Source organism: Orcinus orca, chromosome 5 (genome assembly GCF_937001465.1).
Source record: "Orcinus orca chromosome 5, mOrcOrc1.1, whole genome shotgun sequence".
Taxonomy (NCBI): domain Eukaryota; kingdom Metazoa; phylum Chordata; class Mammalia; order Artiodactyla; family Delphinidae; genus Orcinus; species Orcinus orca.
This window is the reverse complement of record NC_064563.1, coordinates 12,357,009-12,377,248: the sequence shown is the minus strand read 5'-3', so window position 1 is coordinate 12,377,248 and position 20,240 is coordinate 12,357,009. Positions and strand designations below refer to the sequence as shown.

General features: G+C 44.1%; 1 long non-coding RNA gene across 1 annotated transcript; it reads left to right on the top strand.

The window, feature by feature from the left end:
• The first annotated feature begins 12,039 nt into the window (after positions 1–12,039).
• LOC125964491 (uncharacterized) lies at positions 12,040–15,301 on the top strand. The gene is made up of 2 exons (XR_007477554.1): positions 12,040–12,322; positions 12,372–15,301. It is a non-coding gene; the product is annotated as an uncharacterized LOC125964491 (long non-coding RNA).
• The last annotated feature ends 4,939 nt before the right edge of the window (positions 15,302–20,240 follow it).

The window sequence follows — 20,240 nt, the reverse complement described above, 5'->3', positions numbered from 1 at the left end:
TTGGCCAAATTTCTTTAGAGAAGCCCTATGGGCGACATGGTACCAGGCCTACCTTCACCTAAGTTTAACAGCTAAGCCCAAGGCCTCTTACCCTTTTGCTGTAGTTCTTGTAACCTGTTTGAACAGTAAACAGTTCTGTGAGTCTTCTGGGTTTCTATATAATATTCTGTCTTGATAACCTTGCCACTTTCTTTAAGGGGTTTGGCATTTCTTTGTGAGGAAATGGTGAAGAAGAGAAATCCCCAACTTCCCTGGACATGAGCACAGTGCCGTGATACACATAGTGTAGTCAAATTCTATCTGAACCTCACTCTATCCCCAAGCAATTTTTCAAGATATTTTTCTAAATATAGAGAGTTCTCCTGCCAAGAATTCTGGTGACAGTTGTTGGGCAATAAAATATCAATCTTCTGACTATGAATGAATGAATGAACAGTCTCTCCAATGATACATCAGATTGTATAGATTCACTGGCAGTCTTTTGAAGAATCTGCTGCAGTCTTGCTTTAATAGTGCAAAGTCCTTTATCTTTTGAAAGGACTCTGAACTTTCTGAAGTTTAATAATCAGAATGGAATTTTAAAAAAATGTCCTCAATATTGAACAATGGGTATTATATCATTATTTACCATGTAAGTATTATTGTGGCACATTACAAAGCACTGGTAATATGGCCATAGGAGATTTACACTTGCCTAATTATTTAACCCTGAAGTTTCTTATTAAAACTTGACTCATAATTCCATAAGCATGTAGGATTTCAGAGGAGAAAACACTCATTGAAGCCTAGGATATTTAAAGAGATTTCAGCAGTGAGAGATGAGTTGACCAGGTAGGACTCAGAAAGGAGAAAGCAGAAAGGTGTTCTTATCTGGGGGAATGGTGTGGACAAACATGTGGTGATAGGAATGCATTAAAGCATACTTCAGGGAAAAATGACTCAACCAGTCTGGCTGGAGCAGAAAATAATGGGGAATCCTTTTTAAAAGGTAATGTGTAGAAAATTTTAAAACCCAAACTGAGAACTGTAGATTTTCCTCCTGTAGGAATATGGGAGCCTCATCCTAGACCACGGAGAGATGAGACTGCAGGCTTTTTTAAGAAGGTAAGTCTGGTGGAAGAGCATATGGCACTGTAGGCTGGGGCCCATTTTAGATGAAATGAGAGGTTCGTGTGCACCTGGAACAGCGTGACTGAAGGAATAGTAAAAAGGGTGAAATGGTGTGCCAATGTAGGAGACATTAGGAAGATGAAGATTCAGCTGCTCTGGGGACCAACTGGTTAAGGAAGTCCAGACCGAGAGGGCATTGAAAATGATTCTGAGGGTCACAGCCTCTATGATGGGTGGATGGATGAAACTGCCACTGGAAAAGTCAAGAAATGCAGAAAAAGGAGCCACCTATTAGATGAGAAAAGGAATTTTTTTCCCTGAAAGATTGAGTTTGAGGCAACAGGGCAATAAGGTAGGTACTCCAGGCAGTTAGAAAGGTGCAGTTGGAGGAGAGAGTAGTCAGGGCTGGAAATAAGGATCTGGGAGCTGTTGCCCCCTCAACAGCTCTTCCTCCTTCCTTCTGAATAGAATCCCACCTGTGTTTGGGTTGCGAGGGCCCAGTTGGAGGGGAAAAATCATGATGGTCCTGAGTCCAAATGTGGTACTTCGCTTCCCTTTGATTGGTCCAGGGGTGAGCCATGTGATCCTATTCTAGCCAATGAGATGCACAGGTTTCTGAAAAGGATTTTCTTTCTCCAGGAGGAGAAGGCCTGCTTTGCTTTCATCTCCTTCCTTCCTGCTAGTGACTGTCAGGAGAGAATGGGATTATTGGAGCAGCATCTTGAGGTTTGTGGCTGACACACTGATGGTGACAAAGCAGAAAGATGGTAAGAAATTTGGGCACTGGTGCCCTCGTTGATGTGCTGATCAAAGTCTGGATTTGCCAACCTCCAGACTTCTTGTGACACATACATTTATTAAATGTCTCTGTTATTTAACTCTCTGTTGGTATTTTATTATTTTCACCTGAAGATATTTTAACTGCTATGGATGTAGTTATTAACGCCTGTGAGAATAGATGTGACCTGAGAGGAATGGAGTAAGAAAAAGACAAAGCCTGGAGAGATATACCCATATTTAGGAGGTGGAAGCTTTTCACTAATTAAACCTTACGGTTTCATAAAAATAAGCGACACAGAAAACTTGTTTTAATCATGAAAACACACACACAAACACACACCCCTACAACCTCCCTCCTGCGAGCCACATTTTCCATAGAGCATATGTTTCAAATGAAGAGGTACCTATGGTGGCTACTTCCGATACCAGAAGGATGGCTACTGCAAAAATGAGGGCTACATGCGCCGGGTGGCTACTGCCAGCAGCAGTCTCAGACGGCCTACTGATTGCTCGATTTCAGTCCCCAGTGCCCTAAACCATTCAACGTTTAGGTCCAGCCACACCCGAGTCATTAATGGTCTATTTAGAGTTGCTGCAAAAAAAAAAAAAAAAAAAAAAAAAAAAAAAAGGAGATCTGTTTCAGTGTGGAGTTCCAGGGGGGTGATTATTTCTCTGATGTGCTTTCTATTGCTAAAACAGAGTCCCTCTGAATGAGATTGTTTGCTCAGCGAGCACCTCATTCCTCCTTCTCCCTGGATGAGTTAAAAAGCAGGAGGGGGCTTCCCTGGTGGCGCAGTGGTTGAGAGTCCGCCTGCCGATGCAGGGGACACGGGTTCGTGCCCCGGTCTGGGAGGATCCCACATTGCCGCGGAGCGGCTGGGCCCGTGAGCCATGGCCGCTGAGCCTGCGCGTCCGGAGCCTGTGCTCCGCAGCGGGAGGGGCTGCAGCAGTGAGAGGCCCGCGTACCGCATAAAGAGGAAAAAAGAGAAGAAAAAAAAAAAAAAAAAAAAGCAGGAGGAAGCAGGCCGCGGTCTCTCCCTGTGATGGGTGAGGAGTTTATTCCTGGGGATGGTGGCCACAGGCTGGAGTGAGGGCTGACTCACAGGGTAGCGAGGAAATGGCCTGGATCTTTGACTGAAGTAAGCAGTGTCCGATTCCACCTGCGGGGAGGAAGGAGAGGTTATGACAAAGAATGCCATATCTATTCCACTGAGCAATTAAGGCCATTATTTTTCTTGAAAAAGCATTCTCTTAAAACGTTAAGGATAATTTAGCTCCCATCTTGACAGAACGTACTGATGACTGCTAATGGATACATTTTTTTAATAAGTGAAGAGGCACAAGAAAATTGCCAGATATTAAAGAGCCCCACACATCTTATCTGAGTCTATAATGGCCCTATCAAGTGACCCAAGTGAAAGAAATGTGACTCTTCAGGGGTTAAAGGAGTCTATCTTTCCTTAGTGCAATATAAACTCACTACTAGGAAGAGCAGTAATTCATTGGTCTATCCTAGGAAATGTTTAAAAGGGGGACCATATCTCAAGTTAAATGATGCATTTCCTTTCGGTAGAAAGAAAATGTGAACTAGAACCTCTGTGCACCATGGATTTATGTAAATAGCCTCTTACTGGCAACAGAGCCCAAAGTTCTATTGGGTCTCTGAGCCTTGGAATCTTCAGCCAAGAAGTCAAAGAGCCTGTGTAGGGCTTCTCTGGTGGCGCAGTGGTTGAGAGTCCGCCTGCCGATGCAGGGGACACGGGCTCATGCCCCGGTCCGGGAAGATCTCACATGCCGTGGAGCGGCTGGGCCCGTGAGCCATGGCCGCTGAGCCTGTGCGTCCGGAGCTTGTGCTCTGCAACGGGAGAGGCCGCAACAGTGAGAGGCCCGCATACTGAAAAAAAAAAAAAAAAAAAAAAGAGCCTGTGTAATATGTTGTTAACCTTATTTGTTCTTTTTTTCAATACCTTCCATGGTGTTTTTGTTGGTTGGTTTGGTTTGGTAATTTTAAACTCTATCCTTAGAAATGTTTCTCAAGGTTCAAGTAATTCCTAGTACTCCAACCTTGGGGGACACTTCTTAAAATTTATAAAGAATTCCAACAAATAAGAAAATGACAAACAACCCCAGAGATAAATGGACGAAGAAATGTACCAGGAACTCAAGAAGAAATGGCCAATAATCGTATAAAAAGGTGAATGATTGTATAGTAGTCTCCTGCAACTTGCTGTTGTCAGTACAACAACTAAGCCTCTATGCTTCATCCTTCCTTGGTATTGTGTGTGGCAATGTTTATTTTCACTGTTGGGATGATATTTCACTGGGTGAGTTTTCTGTAATTCCATTCTCCCTACAATACATAGAGCGTGAATCTATATTTATAAAGCTCAAAAACAGCTCAAAGAGATAAAATGGATTGCAAACATTACATATCTGATGGAACTATTAAAAACAAAGTAATGATAAAAACAAATTTTAAGATCTCTCCTTGGAAGAGGGGGAGATTGACATTGGGGGTGGGATAGGAGAATATCAGTTATCTATGGCTGCATAGCATACCACCCCAAAACTTAGTGGCTTAACACAAAAACCATGATTCTCTGGTCAGGACTTCAGGTAGCAGTCAGTCAGCAGGGCTGCCTTGTCTCTGTCCCACTAGAACTAGCTGCCTCTCTCATGCGGCTGCCTTCACTGCAGAGTCAAGATGGTCCCACTCTCAGGCCGGGCACCTCAGGCCTTTTGCACATGGCTTCTTTCTTCATGAGGTGTCTCATCCTCCAGGCCCTCTCTTTCCACATGGCCTTTCCCTCCAGTAGGATGACCTGGAGTTCTTGACAAGGAGAAAGCACCCACGTAATACTTGTGTAATTAAAACTCGATGGCAAGTAAAATCTATTACCTAATGCAGGAGTGCCCTGTGGTTAAATACTTTTTGGAAATACAGCACTTGGCATCCCCTCTTAGAGACTCACAAGGCAAACAGTAAGCTTGCTAAAGGCTCTGGGGGGTCCTGCAAGGAGCAAAAAAGCAAGGCCTTTTTTTGGTAAAAGGAGCTGGTGAGAAAAGGCAGAGGCCTTCATCTTCTCTTTCCTCAGGGAGGTATGGAGGGAGGGCTGGCTTAGAGAAAGCTATTAGAAGGGTTGGGTCTGCCTGATGAGAACATCCTCACCATCCGAGCTCTGCTCTCCCTGCTCCCAGGAGAGTCCCGTGTGACTGCAAGTGGCTCTTTGTGATCACTGAGGCCTGCTGCACACACGTAAGGCCTGTAGGAAGTGGGTCGCTGCAGAGGTCAATGGTGCCTCTCCTGGAATCAGGTCTCCTGTGTCTCTGCCCCTCCGCACTGCCCTGGTCCTGAACTACCTCACCTTCCTGATTCCTGCCCCTCATTTGCTTTAACCCCTGTGGCCTGCTTTGGATCAATTATCCCGACCTGTTTTGTGCACCTTCAGTTTGTCCCCGATGCACAGTGACCATAAGCTCCTTGGACTTTCTTTTTTCTCTTTTTATCCCTTTACTTAATTTGAAAGTTAATCCATACTGGTTTTAACAAATTCAAATAATACCCAAAAGTGATAGTGTCCCCTTGTCTATTCCTATCCCAACTGTCTGTTTCCTTCTAGATGATTTTCTATATTTATATAAACACACATGTGCATATATTTGAACAAAATGGGTATCAATATGTACATATCGTTCTGTAATCTCCCTTTCCATCTAGCATTGTATCATGTAGATCTTTCCAAGTCGGTACACATAGACGAATGCAACGCCTCTTAATAGCTGCAGTTCCAAAGTATGGAAGTGCCTTTATTTATTCAGCTGTTTCCCTCTGATCAACACTGACATTGCTCCTTATTTTCTGCCGTTGGAACCGATATGGCAGTGATCTGCCTCGTACATGAGTCTTTGCACATTCAAGCTCTTGTTCTGAGGACCAAGTTTCCAGAAGTGGTAGTGCTGAATCTTAGGGGCTTGCCTGGCCTCCCCTGTCTCATTGTCCTCTTGATCCTGATGTCCTAGAGCCCCTGAAGTCACCTGCCTGGCTGCTCAGGCCATCCTGGGCTTCACCCATTCCAGGGCCCATCTGCCTGGAACCCTTCTGGAAAGCAGTCCCTTATCTCCTGCTCAATGAAGCTCTGCCTTGGCAGCACAAGTTAGTCACGTTGGTTGATAACTATGCGTCAGTACAGCACCTGCCACATTGTGTTAGCATTATTTTTCTACTTGTCTAATTTCTCCAGTAGATCAGAAATTTCCAAAGGCATCACTGTTACCAAACACAAGTTTGCGTGTGTAAGGCAAAATAAACTGGAACATCAGAGTTTGGAGCAGAGAAACATTCACTACAGGGCCAAGCAAGGAGAATGGGTGGCTTGTCTCAAAAAACAAGAACTCCTTGGAACGTTTTGTTTCAGCAAAGCATTGTTAAGGGCCAAGTGTGGGAGAAGCATCCCAGGGTCTGTGATCAGCTCATGCACAATTCTCTGATTGGATGATGGGGATCAAACCTTAGGCACCAAAAGGTCTGGGGGCTACACGCTCATGATCATCAAGTAGTTAATTTCTTCCATGTGGTGTTGGGTTTTAGCCTCTGAAAAGCTCAGGAAATAGGCATGAGATACTATGATCTGGGCACTTCAGAGAGGAGCTACAACAGAGGCTACGGGGGAGGGGTCTATCCTGGGAAGGCTCCATAAGGTCTTACACCATTATATCACCAGGGCTTAGGGCCCTGATGGGGCTTAGGGCTTAGCACTTGGTGAATGAATGAACGGATGAATGAATGAATTCATTAACAAATTTAATTGAATTCACACTGTGTGCCAAACACTGGCACTGTGTATATACAGCTATGAACAAAGCCGAACTTCCTGCTCTTGAGTGGTGGAGACACAATAAATACATTATAAATAATTGGTCAGGTGGTAGGAAGTGCTGTAAAGAAAAGTATAGCAGACACCTCTCCTCAGTCAGCCATTAGATACTGGCCACCACAGAAAGGGGTATGGTATGATCTTGGGCACAAAACCCAGCAGCTGAGGGGGTGAGGCCTTTGTTCCTGAAGGGGTTTTTCTCAACAAGATAAAGTGGCCTGTTCTGAAGGGAAGCATGACAGGTTGCGGGCTGGCAGTCAGTAGGCCCTGGTTCTAAGCCCTGTTGCTCTGGGGAGAGAAAGTAAGAGGAAAATTGCTGAAAGGATTTCCTGGGTTTGTTTGTTGGCAGAGTCCTTTCCCTTCCCCAGCTCTGCTCAAGGTGCTCACACCTGCAGGCTGGATTTCTCCAGCTCCCCGGCAGCTCTTCCTGACCAGGGCTGGCCAGGAGGAGCCACTAGTCAGACATCATAAGCAGGAGGAAGGGCAAGGCCAGGTATGTCTTTCCTCCTCTGCCTTGCACAGAATCTCCATTAGGAGCCTGGCTCCAACGCCGCCGTTCAGACTGAGGGTGGGTCCAGCCTCCATCAGGGAACATCTTCCCCTGGGCTCTGGCGACACTACTGTGGGAGGCATGAGACGCTCAGGTCCCCTTCAAGGAAGGACCTGCTGCCCGACGGCAGGGGTGAAGCCGGCAGCCCACCTCCAGCCATCAGCTCCTGCAGGGTCAGCCTTGCAATGTCATGCTCTTCCCAACCAGCCCACATCCCCTGACCAAGGGGATGGGTATTAAGTGCCCAGCCATTCTGGCTGAGTGCAGGACATGCTGGTGGGCAACACTCCAGACCTGGCTGAGGTTTTGTTTGGTCTGCATCACAAGGCAGCTTCTTCCTCTGCCATCCTTTTTCTCCTTTCCCTCCCAGGAGCTGACCCCTAATAAACACCATGAACCCCAAACTATGCCTGTCTGCTTCTAGAGAACCCAACCTGGGCACCACTTCTTCCTCTGTCCTGCCTCAAAGGCCAGTGGCTTCCTGTGGCACTAATCTCCCCAGGGCCCTTTTGAACACTCAGATTTTGCATCGTCTGTGTAACCAGTTCACTGCATCATATTCCCATCTGTTTAAATACTTAAACTGGGTTCTGTTTTCCTGCTTAGAAATTGCCTGACAGAATGAGTTTTACATCTAAATTTAAGTTTATATTCTAGCCTCCCCTCCTAAGCAATTGTGTTATAAAAGGGTCCCCTAACTCACACAAAAATATTACGAAATACAGTCCTTTAATGGCCTCAGGGCCACCTGTCAGTTGGAGGCTTGTAACACTGCCTTTTGTTTTGTTTTTTTGGCCCTGTAATCTTAGTTCCCCACCAGGGATTGAACCAGCATCCTCGGCAGTGAAAGTGCAGAGTCCTAACCACTGGACCACCAGGGAATTCCCTGCCCTTTGAAAGAAGGGACATGGCCAGCCATGGAGGTGCCCCTTAAGCAGGTAGAACCAGCTAGCAGCTGATGAGTCAGAGTTCCCCACGGTTCCCAGACCGGCGGCCAGCGCTGCTTCTCACCTTCCCCTGCTCTCTGCTGTAACCTGTGACTCCAGCTGACATACTGGGCACCAGCACTTCCGGAGCTGCGCTCCCGCTTCTTTGCACTGACCTCCCCCCTCCCCTCCCCCTTTGCCACTGGCTCTGAGCCTAGCCGGTCTCTGGTCTGCACCTCCCCCGTCTCTCCCCTGAGGGCAGGGCTGGGACTGGGGTGATGACAGCAGCCCAGGGTACACATGTCATGGGGACTCCCTTGGAGGGCTGGCTGTGCACGGCCCGGGGGGAAGCTCTTTTTGGAAGAGTAAGATGGGAAGCTGGCCAGAGGCCAGGAGTGGCGCAGGAACCCCTGTGTCAGCCAGGGCACAAGCAGGAGACAGAAATCAAAGCAGCTTGTTTTTATAACAGAGAGGATGCAAGAGCAAGACTTGTTAACGAGGTAACTGCAGAGGCCAAGCAGAAGTCTAAAGTATCACGGAGGCAGCATCTGGGAAGCAGCGGCCCCCCCAAGCTGGGGGGACGCAAGATAAAGGGAGAGACTGAAATTACGCAAACTTAGAAACTCGGAGGAGGGATCTGGTGGCTGGGACTCCAATCTCCGAGGAGTAGGTGCTGCTCAGCGGGTGATGGTGCCTCCGAGGGGCCCCAGGAAGCTGGCTCTGCGAGTGTCGAGGAAACTGCAGACTGGATTCAGCTGCTGCCACGGGGACTGGCGCAGATGGGGCGAGCCAGTGAGGCTGGGTTGGTGCGAGCAGGAACCGGGAGGAAGCGGAGGGAGCAGCCCCGCCACCTCCAGCCCTGCAGCGCGCTCTACCGCCCCCTGTCGGCAGACCCCGGCAGCGCGCGGCTGATAAAGCCGGGTTTGGCCCGCGGAGCCCCAGCCCCAGTATCTCACTGCTGAGCACAGAAGGGAAGGCTTGGAGCCAAGAGACTGAGAGCGTTGAATAACGGGGCATCCTTTCCTAAAGAGTCCACATCCGAGGAGCCTCAGACAGGAGTGGCCTGGGACCTGGCCAAGAACACAAATCAAAGGGAGAGGCAAGCGCAGTTCCGGGCCCTGGCGGGTGATGGGATATTGAGTTTGCAAACAGGAATCAGAGTTATGATAGCAGCATTTCAGGAATGTTTAGCGACAGGTAGGAGCATTTCTAGAGCTCCTGAGAACTTGGCAATGTTGATGAAGTAAAGCACCAGCCTCCATGTCTTTCTTCCTTCCCAGCCCCCAGCCGCGCATCACCACCCACACTAGCGTCCTCATCAGCTGCTGGGTCTGCACTGTCAGATACAACCGTTAGACTTTTCACCACTCTCTCAGTGACATACCACAGAAGTGCAGTCCTCAGGAAGTGACCGTCTTCTTTTATCTGTTGCTGCATACAAATTACCCCAAAGTCGAGCAGTGTAAAACAACTAACATTTAATATTAATGAATTATTATTAGTAGTAAAGATGATCTCAGTTTCTGTGGGTCAGGATGCCTTTGGTTTGGAGCTTCTCACAAGATTGCATGAAGGTTCCACGAGGGCTGCCTGCATCTCAAGGCTCAACTGGGGGTGGATCCTCTTCCAAGCTCACTCCCTGGCTGTTGGCAAGTCTCAGGTTCTCACTGGCTGTTGGTCAGAGGCCTCGCTGGGGTCCAGGCATGTAGGCGTCTCCACAGGGCAGCTTATGACACGGCAGCTGGCTTTTCCCAGAGTGAGAGAGAGTGAGGGACTGCAAGAAGGCACAGGCATTTTACACCAGTTTCAGAAGTGCCATCCCATCACTTTTGTTGTATTCTATCTGTTAGAAGCAAGTCACTAGGCCCACTGTACCCTGGAGGGGGCAGATTACAAAAGGGATGAATGCTGGGAAGTGGAGGGTCATTGGGAGCCATTTCCAACGCGGCCTTCTCACCATGACTCAGCCCATAGCTGCGCTGAATTTCTCAGAGCAGGAGAGCTCCATCCTGCATGAGTAACAAACTCCAAAGGCTCAATTCAACACATGTTGAATCTCCTGTTGCAATCAAATTACACTTTATAACAAAGTTAATTTAAGGCATATATAATGATACACATAAGTATTATGACACCATATGGTAATTAGGCATCCATGGTAGAAGGCTCACCAAAATGACTATAATAAGAGTTATTGTGACATAATCCAACTCATTTAATTTTCTCGTTAGTTTAGGTCGCCAGTACCTATTGTCAGCTTCTGTGTTGATAAGTTTTCCCCAATACCACCTACAACCTACCACCGCACATGCAAACTCTGACACTCACATAAATGCAATTACAACAATCCTGGATCTCACCCTGCAATAGTTGGGTGCTTTGTCTCTGCCTCCTATCCCCCGTGTTTTCCATTTCTTCCTGTTCCCCAGATGAAAGTACCTGAGCGGCCGCAGGCTTGGGTGGCAACCCTTGGATCTGGAGGCTGCTAGCTGGATTTCTCCAAGGATGTGCCAACAAAGTAGGGGGCCTGGTGCGAAGAGTTTACACTCTCCAGCACTTCAGAGGGGGCTGCTTGAATTATTAAAGCAGTTGTCCCTATATCTCCCCTCCTCTGTTGTATATTGCTTGGGGTAATTTTAGCAGGAAATAAAGTCTTTAAACTTTGGACAGCCACAAAGAAGTAAACATGCAAATGGAAGCAAGAGAATATATCAGTATTGAATGAGCTCCAGTTATTTGGGACCTGTTTTCAGATCCTCTCTTGCATCACTGGGGAAGAATGAGAGGAAGAAGGAGGGCCAGAGAGGAGGAGAGGGGAAAGAAAACACCAGGGACAGGGGTGGGCTGGGACATCAGGTAGAGGAACTGGTGAGCTGGAGACATACAAGGAAGATTAAATGCAGGACAGCCAGTTACGTTAAAATTTCAGTTAGACAATGAAAAAAATTTTTAGTATAAGTATATCCCATGCAACACTTGGGATATACTTATACTAAAGTAATCTTTTTGTCTGAAATTTAAATTTAACTGAGAATTCTGTATTTTAATTTGCTAAATCTGGCAACCCTACTGTAAAATCAACCTCTCTCACTTCCTTTTCATCCCAGAACTTGTCTTCAGCCTTGAGGGTCATGTCACTGTGGGCCCAAAGTGGCTTTTTGCCCTTTCTGATGGCTACGATCCTGGCATTAATCCTGCCCTCTCTGGCTGCTCTTTGCCCCTTCCCCTCAGACCCCAAGCCCCAGGCAACTGAAGGGGCAGCACATGACAGGGATGCGGCACACTCATCTGAGGTCCCCCTGCCCCGCTCTCCACAATGTCTCTGTAGCACTTGCCCCCATCCTGGCCTCCTGAAGCACCGTGCCTCCAAGTCTCCAGGCCCCCATGATGCGAGTGTGTGTAAATCCAGCATGACAGACAGATGTGTAGACTACAGGGGACTCTGAGTATGGGTTCAAATGTGGGCAAAACATTTCTTGCTGAGCAGTTCATGTTAAAAGGAACTTAGTTTGCCCCTTGGTGAGCAGCCTGGGCGGGTAACTGGAAATCTACCACTGCAGCGCTTCTTCCAAAATCGCCCTTTCAGGTTTTACAGCATCACGGATCCTATTTTAGTGGCCAAGTTTTTAAATTAACAAAGCAGATGAAACCACAAGAAGTATTCGAGTTTTCACTGTGGAAGGGGAAAGCAAAATTTGGGTCTCCAAGGCTTCTAATAATCCAGAAAAAACCCAGCTTCTGTTAAATGCTAATCTCCTCCTCTAACTGGCTGTCTGTCCTTCCATCTAATTGCAGGATTGGGTGCAAGTGCTGCCTGCTCCTGGGAGGAAGCTGCCTTCCTTGCCCGTTGTCCAAACAATGGAATTTCCTGGATTCCTTGCTGCAGTTCTTCAAAGTTCATGGACATATGCTGACTTTTTAAAAGCTCGCTGTTACTAGGGGCAAAAAAGAAGCATAAGAGAAAAATGCTTACCTTCAGACTCTCCAAGGTAGTCAAAAAATTCTTCCCAAAGAAATGACCAATAGCGACAAAACTGCTCACCTGTTCGTCGTGAATCTGGATCCTGGCTGTCACACAGCAGGTTACTAGGTCCTGGGTGGGATGCGGAGACGGGAGGATAGAAGGAACAGGAGAGGGTCTAATCATCAAAACTGGGGTCCAGTGGTGTACCAAATGGGTCCTACTGCCAGGCTAACCTCACCCCCTTCCTCGTTCCCCCTCTATCCTCCTCCCCCCGCCAGCGGCTTCTTGTTCTCTGACTGTTCAAGATGTTTCTCCCCTCTGCGCCTGTACCCTTGCTGTCTTTTCTGCCCACCCACACCCATTCCATTCCTCTGTCCATTAACATTCAACATGGAGAATGCCACCTTCAGGCAGCCCCCCACCGTGACCCTCTCAGATTGTATTCATGCAGTGATGGAGCTGGGCAGAGGAACACACTGGGAGGACACCTAATACAATCTGAGAGGGTCAGGGTGAGTGGGCAGCAAGGAAGGTGAGGACGTTATGTTTAAGCTGACACCCAATGACAAATGTAGCAGAATAAAGAGTAACATCAAGAAGACGAAATCGGGGACTTCACTGGTGGCACAGTGGTTAAGAATCCGCCTGCCAATGCAGGGGACATGAGTTCGATCCCTGGTCCGGGAAGATCCCACATGCCATGGAGCAACTAAGCCCGTGCGCCACAACTACTGAAACCCACGCACCTAGAGCCCGTGCTCCAGAACAAGAGAAGCCACGGTGATGAGAAGCCTGTGCACCACAACAAAGAGTAGCCCCCGCTCGCCACAACTAGAGAAAAGCCTGCATGAAACAACAAAGACCCAACACAGCCAAAAATAAATAAAGAAATTAATTAATTAATTTTTAAAAAAAAGACAAAATCAGGGACTTCCCTGGTGGTCCAGTGGTTAATACCCTGAGCTCCCAATACAGGGGGTCCAGGTTCGATCCCTGGCTGGGGAACTAGATTCCACATGGTACAACTAAGAGCCAGCACAGACAAATATTAAAAAAAAAAGATGAAACCATGCAAAGGGCCCCTGAGGCATGAACAAATGCAGCACTTGTATTGTCCTTGTGTGTTTGTCATCCGTCTCCTCCACCGAGCCGCAGTCTCCATGACAGGAAGGACCACGTCTATTTTATTTGCCAACATATGCCCAGTGCCCAGCATAGTGCCTGCCTGGCACATAGTATGTGCTCAGTATACATTATTGAATATTGAGTGAACCGCTGCCCACCATTCTTCCTGCCTAAGACCAGGACCGTTCCTGCAGGTCTGGGTCATGGGGCCCCAGCTTGGGAGAACAGAGCAAGGCAGAAGCTGCTTTCCTTGTAGTGTCTGGCAGTGAGAGAGGGCCAGAGACTCAGGGCCCAGGTGAGTGAGCCCCATCTCAGCCACAGCTTTCAAGGCTTCAAGTTCGGGCTGTTTATTTTCTGTGCTTATGGGAATCTGAGAACAGTCTTGACTGAATTCCTTCTTATCTCTCAGCTGCATGGTAATTTCTGGGGAAAAGGAAGCTTGGAATTAAGAGTTCAAATCCCCCGAAAGCCATATGCCAAGCCACATAGGAGGAAAAATCCCCAGCTGCCTTCTTTAGTATAAGGATGATAGCAGCTAACTGGCATGCTGATCTGGGCCAGCCAAGCCTTTAACTCAATCAAAACAACAACAACCACAGCAGCTATAAAATTCCTGCTGTGCCTGTTGGTTCTAGGGACCCATCTCCTACCAGCTGCTTTGCATCTTTTTACTTGTTTGTTTGTTAGTGCCTAGGATATTTAAGTTCTTTGAAGGCTCTGGGCCTATTTCACTCTATATCAAATATCTTAAATTCTAACCAAATCTTACATTAGGTATAATGCATTTTGCTCTTGCTCTAAAACATTTGAAAGGGTTTTTGTTTCAGCTAGCTAATGCTGCATAACAAATCACCTCAAAACTTAGTGGCTTAAAACAACAGTATATTATCTTTCATGGGGTGGTTCTTCTGCTCCAAGTAGGATTAGCTGGGACAGTGGGTAACTATAATCAGCTGAAGCACTGACCAGGAGCTCAGCTGAAATTGAAATGTCTGGGATGCCTGGGCATCTGGAATCAGTTGGTGCTTGACTGGGAGCTCAGGTGGGGCTGTAACCTGGGGCACTTGGTTCTTCTCCATGTGGGCCTTTCTAGGTGACCACTTGGACTGTCCCATGGCATGGTGGCTAACTTCTAAGTAGGACTGTGCCAAGAGGAAGCCTTCCAAAAGGAAGGCAGTAGAAGCTGCCAGATCAATTCAGGTCCAGTTTTGGAATTGGTATAGCATTGTTTTGTCTATATTTTATCAGTCAAAGCAGTGACAGGCCTGGCCCACAGTTAATGTGGGAGGGGACACACAAGGGTATAAGCACTGGGAGATGTGAACATCTGGGTCATCAAAATGATCATCTAAGTTTTTAAATAATTATTACTGTGGTTCCTCAAAAAATTAAACACAGGAGTACCAGCAATTCCACTTCTGCATGTATACCCAAGAGGTTTGAAAGCCAGGATTTGAATAGATATTTGTATATCCATAGGTACAGCAGCGTTATTCACAATAGCTAAAAGGTGGAAACAACCCAGATGTCCATCGATGGATGAGATAAACAAAATGTGGTCCATCCATACGATGGAATATATTATTCAGTCTAAAAAAGGAAGGAAATTCTGATCCATGCTATAACATGGATGAACCTGAAGACATTATCCTTAGTGAAATAAGCCAGTCACAAATGGACAAATATTGTATGATTCCACTTATATGAGGTGCCTAGGGAAGCCAAATTCATAGAGACAGTATATAGGATAGTGCTTGCCAGAGGCTGGGGAGAGGAGGGGACGGGAGTGATTGTTTAATGGGTACCAAGTTTCAGTTTGAGAAGATGAAAAGATTCTGCAGATGGGTAGTGATGATGGTTGTACAATAACGTAAATGTACTTAATGCTAGTGAACTGTGTTTTTGAAAATGGTTAAATGTTAAATTTCATGTTATGTATGTTTTATCATAATAAAAACGTTATTCTTTTAAACATCTTTACTGGAGTATAATTGCTTTACAATGTTGTGTTAGTTTCTCCTGTATAACAAAGTGAATCACTGTACGTATACATATATCCCCATATCCCCTCCATGTTGCATCTCCCTCCCACCCTCCCTATCCCACTCCTCTAGGTGGACACAAAGCACCGAGCTGATCTCCCTGTGCTATGCAGCTGCTTCTCACTAGCTATTTTACATTTGGTAGTGTATATATGTCCATGCCATTCTCTCACTTTGTCCCAACTTACACTTCCCCCTCCCTGTGTCCTCAAGTCCATTCTCTATGTCTGCATCTGTATTCCTGTCCTGCCCCTAGGTTCTTCAGAACTTTTTTTTTTTTAGATTCCATATATATGTGTTAGCATACAGTATTTGTTTTACACTTTCTGACTTACTTCACTCTGTATGACAGTCTCTAGGTCCACCCACCTCACTACAAATAATTCAGTTTTATTTCTTTTTATGGCTGAGTAGTATTCCATTGTACATATGTGCCACATCTTCTTTATCCATTCATCTGTCGATGGACACTTAGGTTGCTTCCATGTCCTGCTATTGTAAATAGAGCTGCAATGAACATTGTGGTACATGTCTCTTTTTGAATTATGGTTTTCTCAGGGTACATGCCCAACAGTGGGATTGCTGGGTCATATGTTACTTCTATTTTTAATTTTTTAAGGAACCTCCATACTGTTCTCCATAGTGGCTGTATCCATTTACATTCCCACCAACAGTGCAAGAGGGTTCCCTTTTCTCCACACCCTCTCCAGCATTTGTCATTTGTAGATTTTCTGATGATGCCCATTCTAACTGGTGTGAGGTGATACCTCATTGTAGTTTTGATTTGCATTTCTCTAATAATTAGTGATGTTGAGCAGCTTTTCATGTGCTTCTTGGCCATCTGTATGTCTTCTTTGGAGAAATGTCTATTTAGGCCTTCTTCCCATTTTTGGATTAGGTTGTTAATTTTTTTAATATTGAGCTGCACGGGCTGTTTATATATTTTGGAGATTAATCCTTTGTCCGTTGATTCATTTGCAACTATTTTCTCCCATTCTGAGGGTTGTCTTTTCGTCTTGTTTATGGTTTCCTTTGCTGTGCAAAAGGTTTTAAGTTTCATTAGGTCCCATTTGTTTATTTTTGTTTTTATTTCTATTTCTCTAGAGATGGGTCAAAAAGGATCTTGCTGTGATTTATGTCATAGAATGTTCTGCTTATGTTTTCCTCTAAGACTTTTACAGTGTCTGGCCTTACATTTAGGTTTTTAATCCATTTTGAGTTTATTTTTTTGTATGGTGTTAGAGAGTGTTCTAATTTCATTCTTTTACATGTACCTGTCCGGTTTCCCCAGCCTCACTTACTGAAGAGAATGCTTTTTCTCCATTTTATATTGTGGCCTCCTTTATCAAAGATAAGGTGACCATACGTGTGTGGGTTTATCTCTGGGCTTTCTATCCTGTTCCATTGATCTATATTTCTTTTTTTGTGCCAGTACCATACTATCTTGATTACTGTAGCTTTGTAGTATAGTCTGAAGTCAGAGAGCTTGATTCCTCCACCTGCATTTTTCTTTCTCAAGATTGCTTTGGCAATCTTCGGGTCTTTTGTGTTTCCATACAAATTGTGAAATTTTTTGTTCTAGTTCTGTGGAAAATGCCATTGGTAGTTTGATAGGGATTGCATTGAATCTGTAGATTGCTTTGGGTAGTAGAGTCGTTTTCACAATGTTGATTCTTCCAATCCCAGAACGTGGTATATCTCTCCATCTGTTTGTATCATCTTTAATTTCTTTCATCAGTGTCTTATAGTTTTCTGTGTACAGGTCTTTTGTCTCCTTACGTAGGTTTATTCCTAGGTATTTTATTCTTTTTGTTGCAATGGTAAATGAGAGTGTTTCCTTAATTTCTCTTTCAGATTTTTCATCATTAGTGTATACGAATGCAAGAGACTTCTGTGCATTAATTTTGTATCCTGCTACTTTACCAGATTTATTGATTACTCCTAGTAGTTTTCTGGTAACATCTTTAGGATTCTCTATGTATAATATCATGTCATCTGCAAACAGTGAAAGTTTTACTTCTTCTTTTCTGATTTGGATTCCTTTTATTTCTTTTACTTCTCTGATTGCTGTAGCTAAAACTTCCAAAACTATGTTGAATAATAATGGTGAGAGTGGGCAACCTTGTCTTCTTCTTGATCTTAGTGGAAATGGTTTCAGTGTTTCACCATTGAGAATGATGTTGGCTGTGGGTTTGTCATATATGGCCTTTATTACGTTGAGGTAAGTTCCCTCTATGCTTACTTTCTGGATGGTTTTTATCATAAATGGGTGTTGAATTTTGTCGAAAGTTTTTCTGCATCTATTGAGATTATCATATGGTTTTTATCCTTCAATTTGTTAATATGGTGTATGACATTGATTAATTTGAGTATTGATTGATTTGAAGAATCCTTGCATTCCTGGGATAAACCCCACTTGATCATGGTGTATGATCCTTTTAATGTGCTGTTGGATTCTCTTTGCTAGTATCTTGTTGAGGATTTTTGCATCTATTTTCATCAGTGATATTGGCCTGTAGTTTTTTTTGTGTGTGACATCTTTGTCTGGTTTTGGGATCAGGGTGATGGTGGCCTCATAGAATGAGTTTGGGAGTGTTCCTCCCTCTGCTATATTTTGGAAGTGTTTGAGAAGGATAGATGTTAGCTCTTCTCTAAATGTTTAATAGAATTCGCCTGTGAAGCCATCTGGTCCTGGGCTTTTGTTTTTTGGAAAATTTTTAATCACAGTTTCAATTTCAGTGATTGTGATTGGTCTGTTTATATTTTCTATTTCTTCCTGGTTCAGTCTCGGAACGTTGTGCTTTTCTAAGAATTTGTCCATTTCTTCCAGGTTGTCCATTTTATTGGCATAGAGTTGCTTGTAGTAACCTCTCATGATCCTTTATATTTCTGCAGTGTCAATTGTTACTTCTCCTTTTTCATTTCTAATTCTATTGATTTGAGTCTTCTCCCCCTTTTTCTTTTTTTTGATGAGTCTGGCTACTGGCTTATCAATTTTGTTTATCTTCTTTCTCAAAGACCCAGCTTTTAGTTTTATTGATCTTTGCTATCGTTTCCTTTATTTCTTTTTCATTGATTTCTGATCTGATATTTAGGATTTCTTTCCTTCTGCTAACTTTGGGGGATTTTTGTTCTTCTTTCTCTAATTGCTTTAGGTGTAAGTTTAGGTTGTTTATTTGATATTTTTCTTGTTTCTTCAGGTAAGATTGTATTGCTATAAACTTCCCTCTTAGAACTGCTTTTGCTGCATCCCATAGGTTTTGGGTTGTTGTCTTTTCATTGTCACTTGTCTCTAGGTATTTTTAAATTTCCTCTTTGATTTCTTCAATGATCTCTTGGTTATTTAGTAGTGTATTGTTTACCCTCCATGTGTTTGTATTTTTTACAGATTTTTTCCTGGAATTGATATCTAGTCTCATAATGTTGTGGTCAAAAAGACACTTGATACAATTTCAGTTTACTTAAATTTACCAAGCTTGAAATGTGACCCAAGATATGCTCTATCCTGGAGAATATTCCATGAGCACTTGAGAAGAAAGTGTATTCTGTTGTTTTTGGATGGAATGTCCTATAAATATCAATTAAGTCCATCATGTTTAATATATCATTTAAAGCTTGTGTTTCCTTATTTCTTTTCATTTTGGATTATCTGTCCATTAGTGAAAGTGGGGTGTTTAAGTCTGCTACTATTATTGTGTTACTGTCGATTTCTCCTTTTATGGCTATTAGCATTTGCCTTGTGTATTGAGGTGCTCCTATGTTGGGTGCATAAATATTTACAATTGTTATATCTTCTTCTTGGATCGATCCCTTCATCATTATGTAGTGTCCTTCTTTGTCTCTTGAATAGTCTTTATTTTAAAGTCTATTTTGTCTGATATGAGAATTGCTCCTCCAGCTTTCTTTTCATTTCCATTTGCATGGAATATCTTTTTCTATCCCCTCGCTTTCAGTCTGTATGTGTCCCTAGGTCTGAAGTAGGTCTTTTGTAGACAGTATATATACAGCTCCTGTTTTTGTATCCATTCAACCAGTCTATGTCTTTTGGTTGGAGCAGTTAATCCATTTCCATTTAAGGTAATTGTTGATATGTATGTTCTTATTACCATTTTCTTAATTGTTTTGGGTTTGTTTTTGTAGGTTTTTTCCTTCTCCTATGTTTCTTGCCTAGAGAAGTTCCTTTAGCATTTGTTGTAAAGCCGGTTTGGTGGTGCTGAATTCTCTCAGCTTTTGCTTGTCTGTAAAGGTTTTACTTTCTTAGTTGAATCTGAATGAGATCCTTGCTGGGTAGAGTAATCTTGGTTGTATGTTTTTTCCTTTCATCACTTTAAATATGTCTGGCCACACCCTTCTGGCTTGCAGAGTTTCTGCTGAAACATCAGCTGTTAACCTTATTGGGATTCCCTTGTATGTTATTTGTTGCTTTTGCCTTGTTGCTTTTAATATTTTTTCTTTGTACTTAATTTTCGATAGTTTGATTAATATGTGTCTTGGCATGTTTCTCCTTGGATTTATCCTGTATGGGACTCTCTGTGCGTCATGGACTTGATTGACTAGTTCCTTTCCCATATTAGGGAAGTTTTCAACTATAATCTCTTCAAATATTTTCTCAGTCCCCTTCTTTTTCTCTTCTTCTTCTAGCACCCCTATAATTTGAATGTTGATGTGTTTAATGGCATCCCAAAGCTCTCTGAGACTGTCCTCAATTCTTTTCATTCTTTTTTCTTTATTCTGCTATGCAATAGTTATTTCCACTATTTTATCTTCCAGGTCACTTATCCGTTCTTCTGCCTCAGTTATTCCACTATTGATTCCTTCTAGAGAATTTTTAATTTCCTTTATTGTGTTGTTCATCGTTGTTTGTTTGCT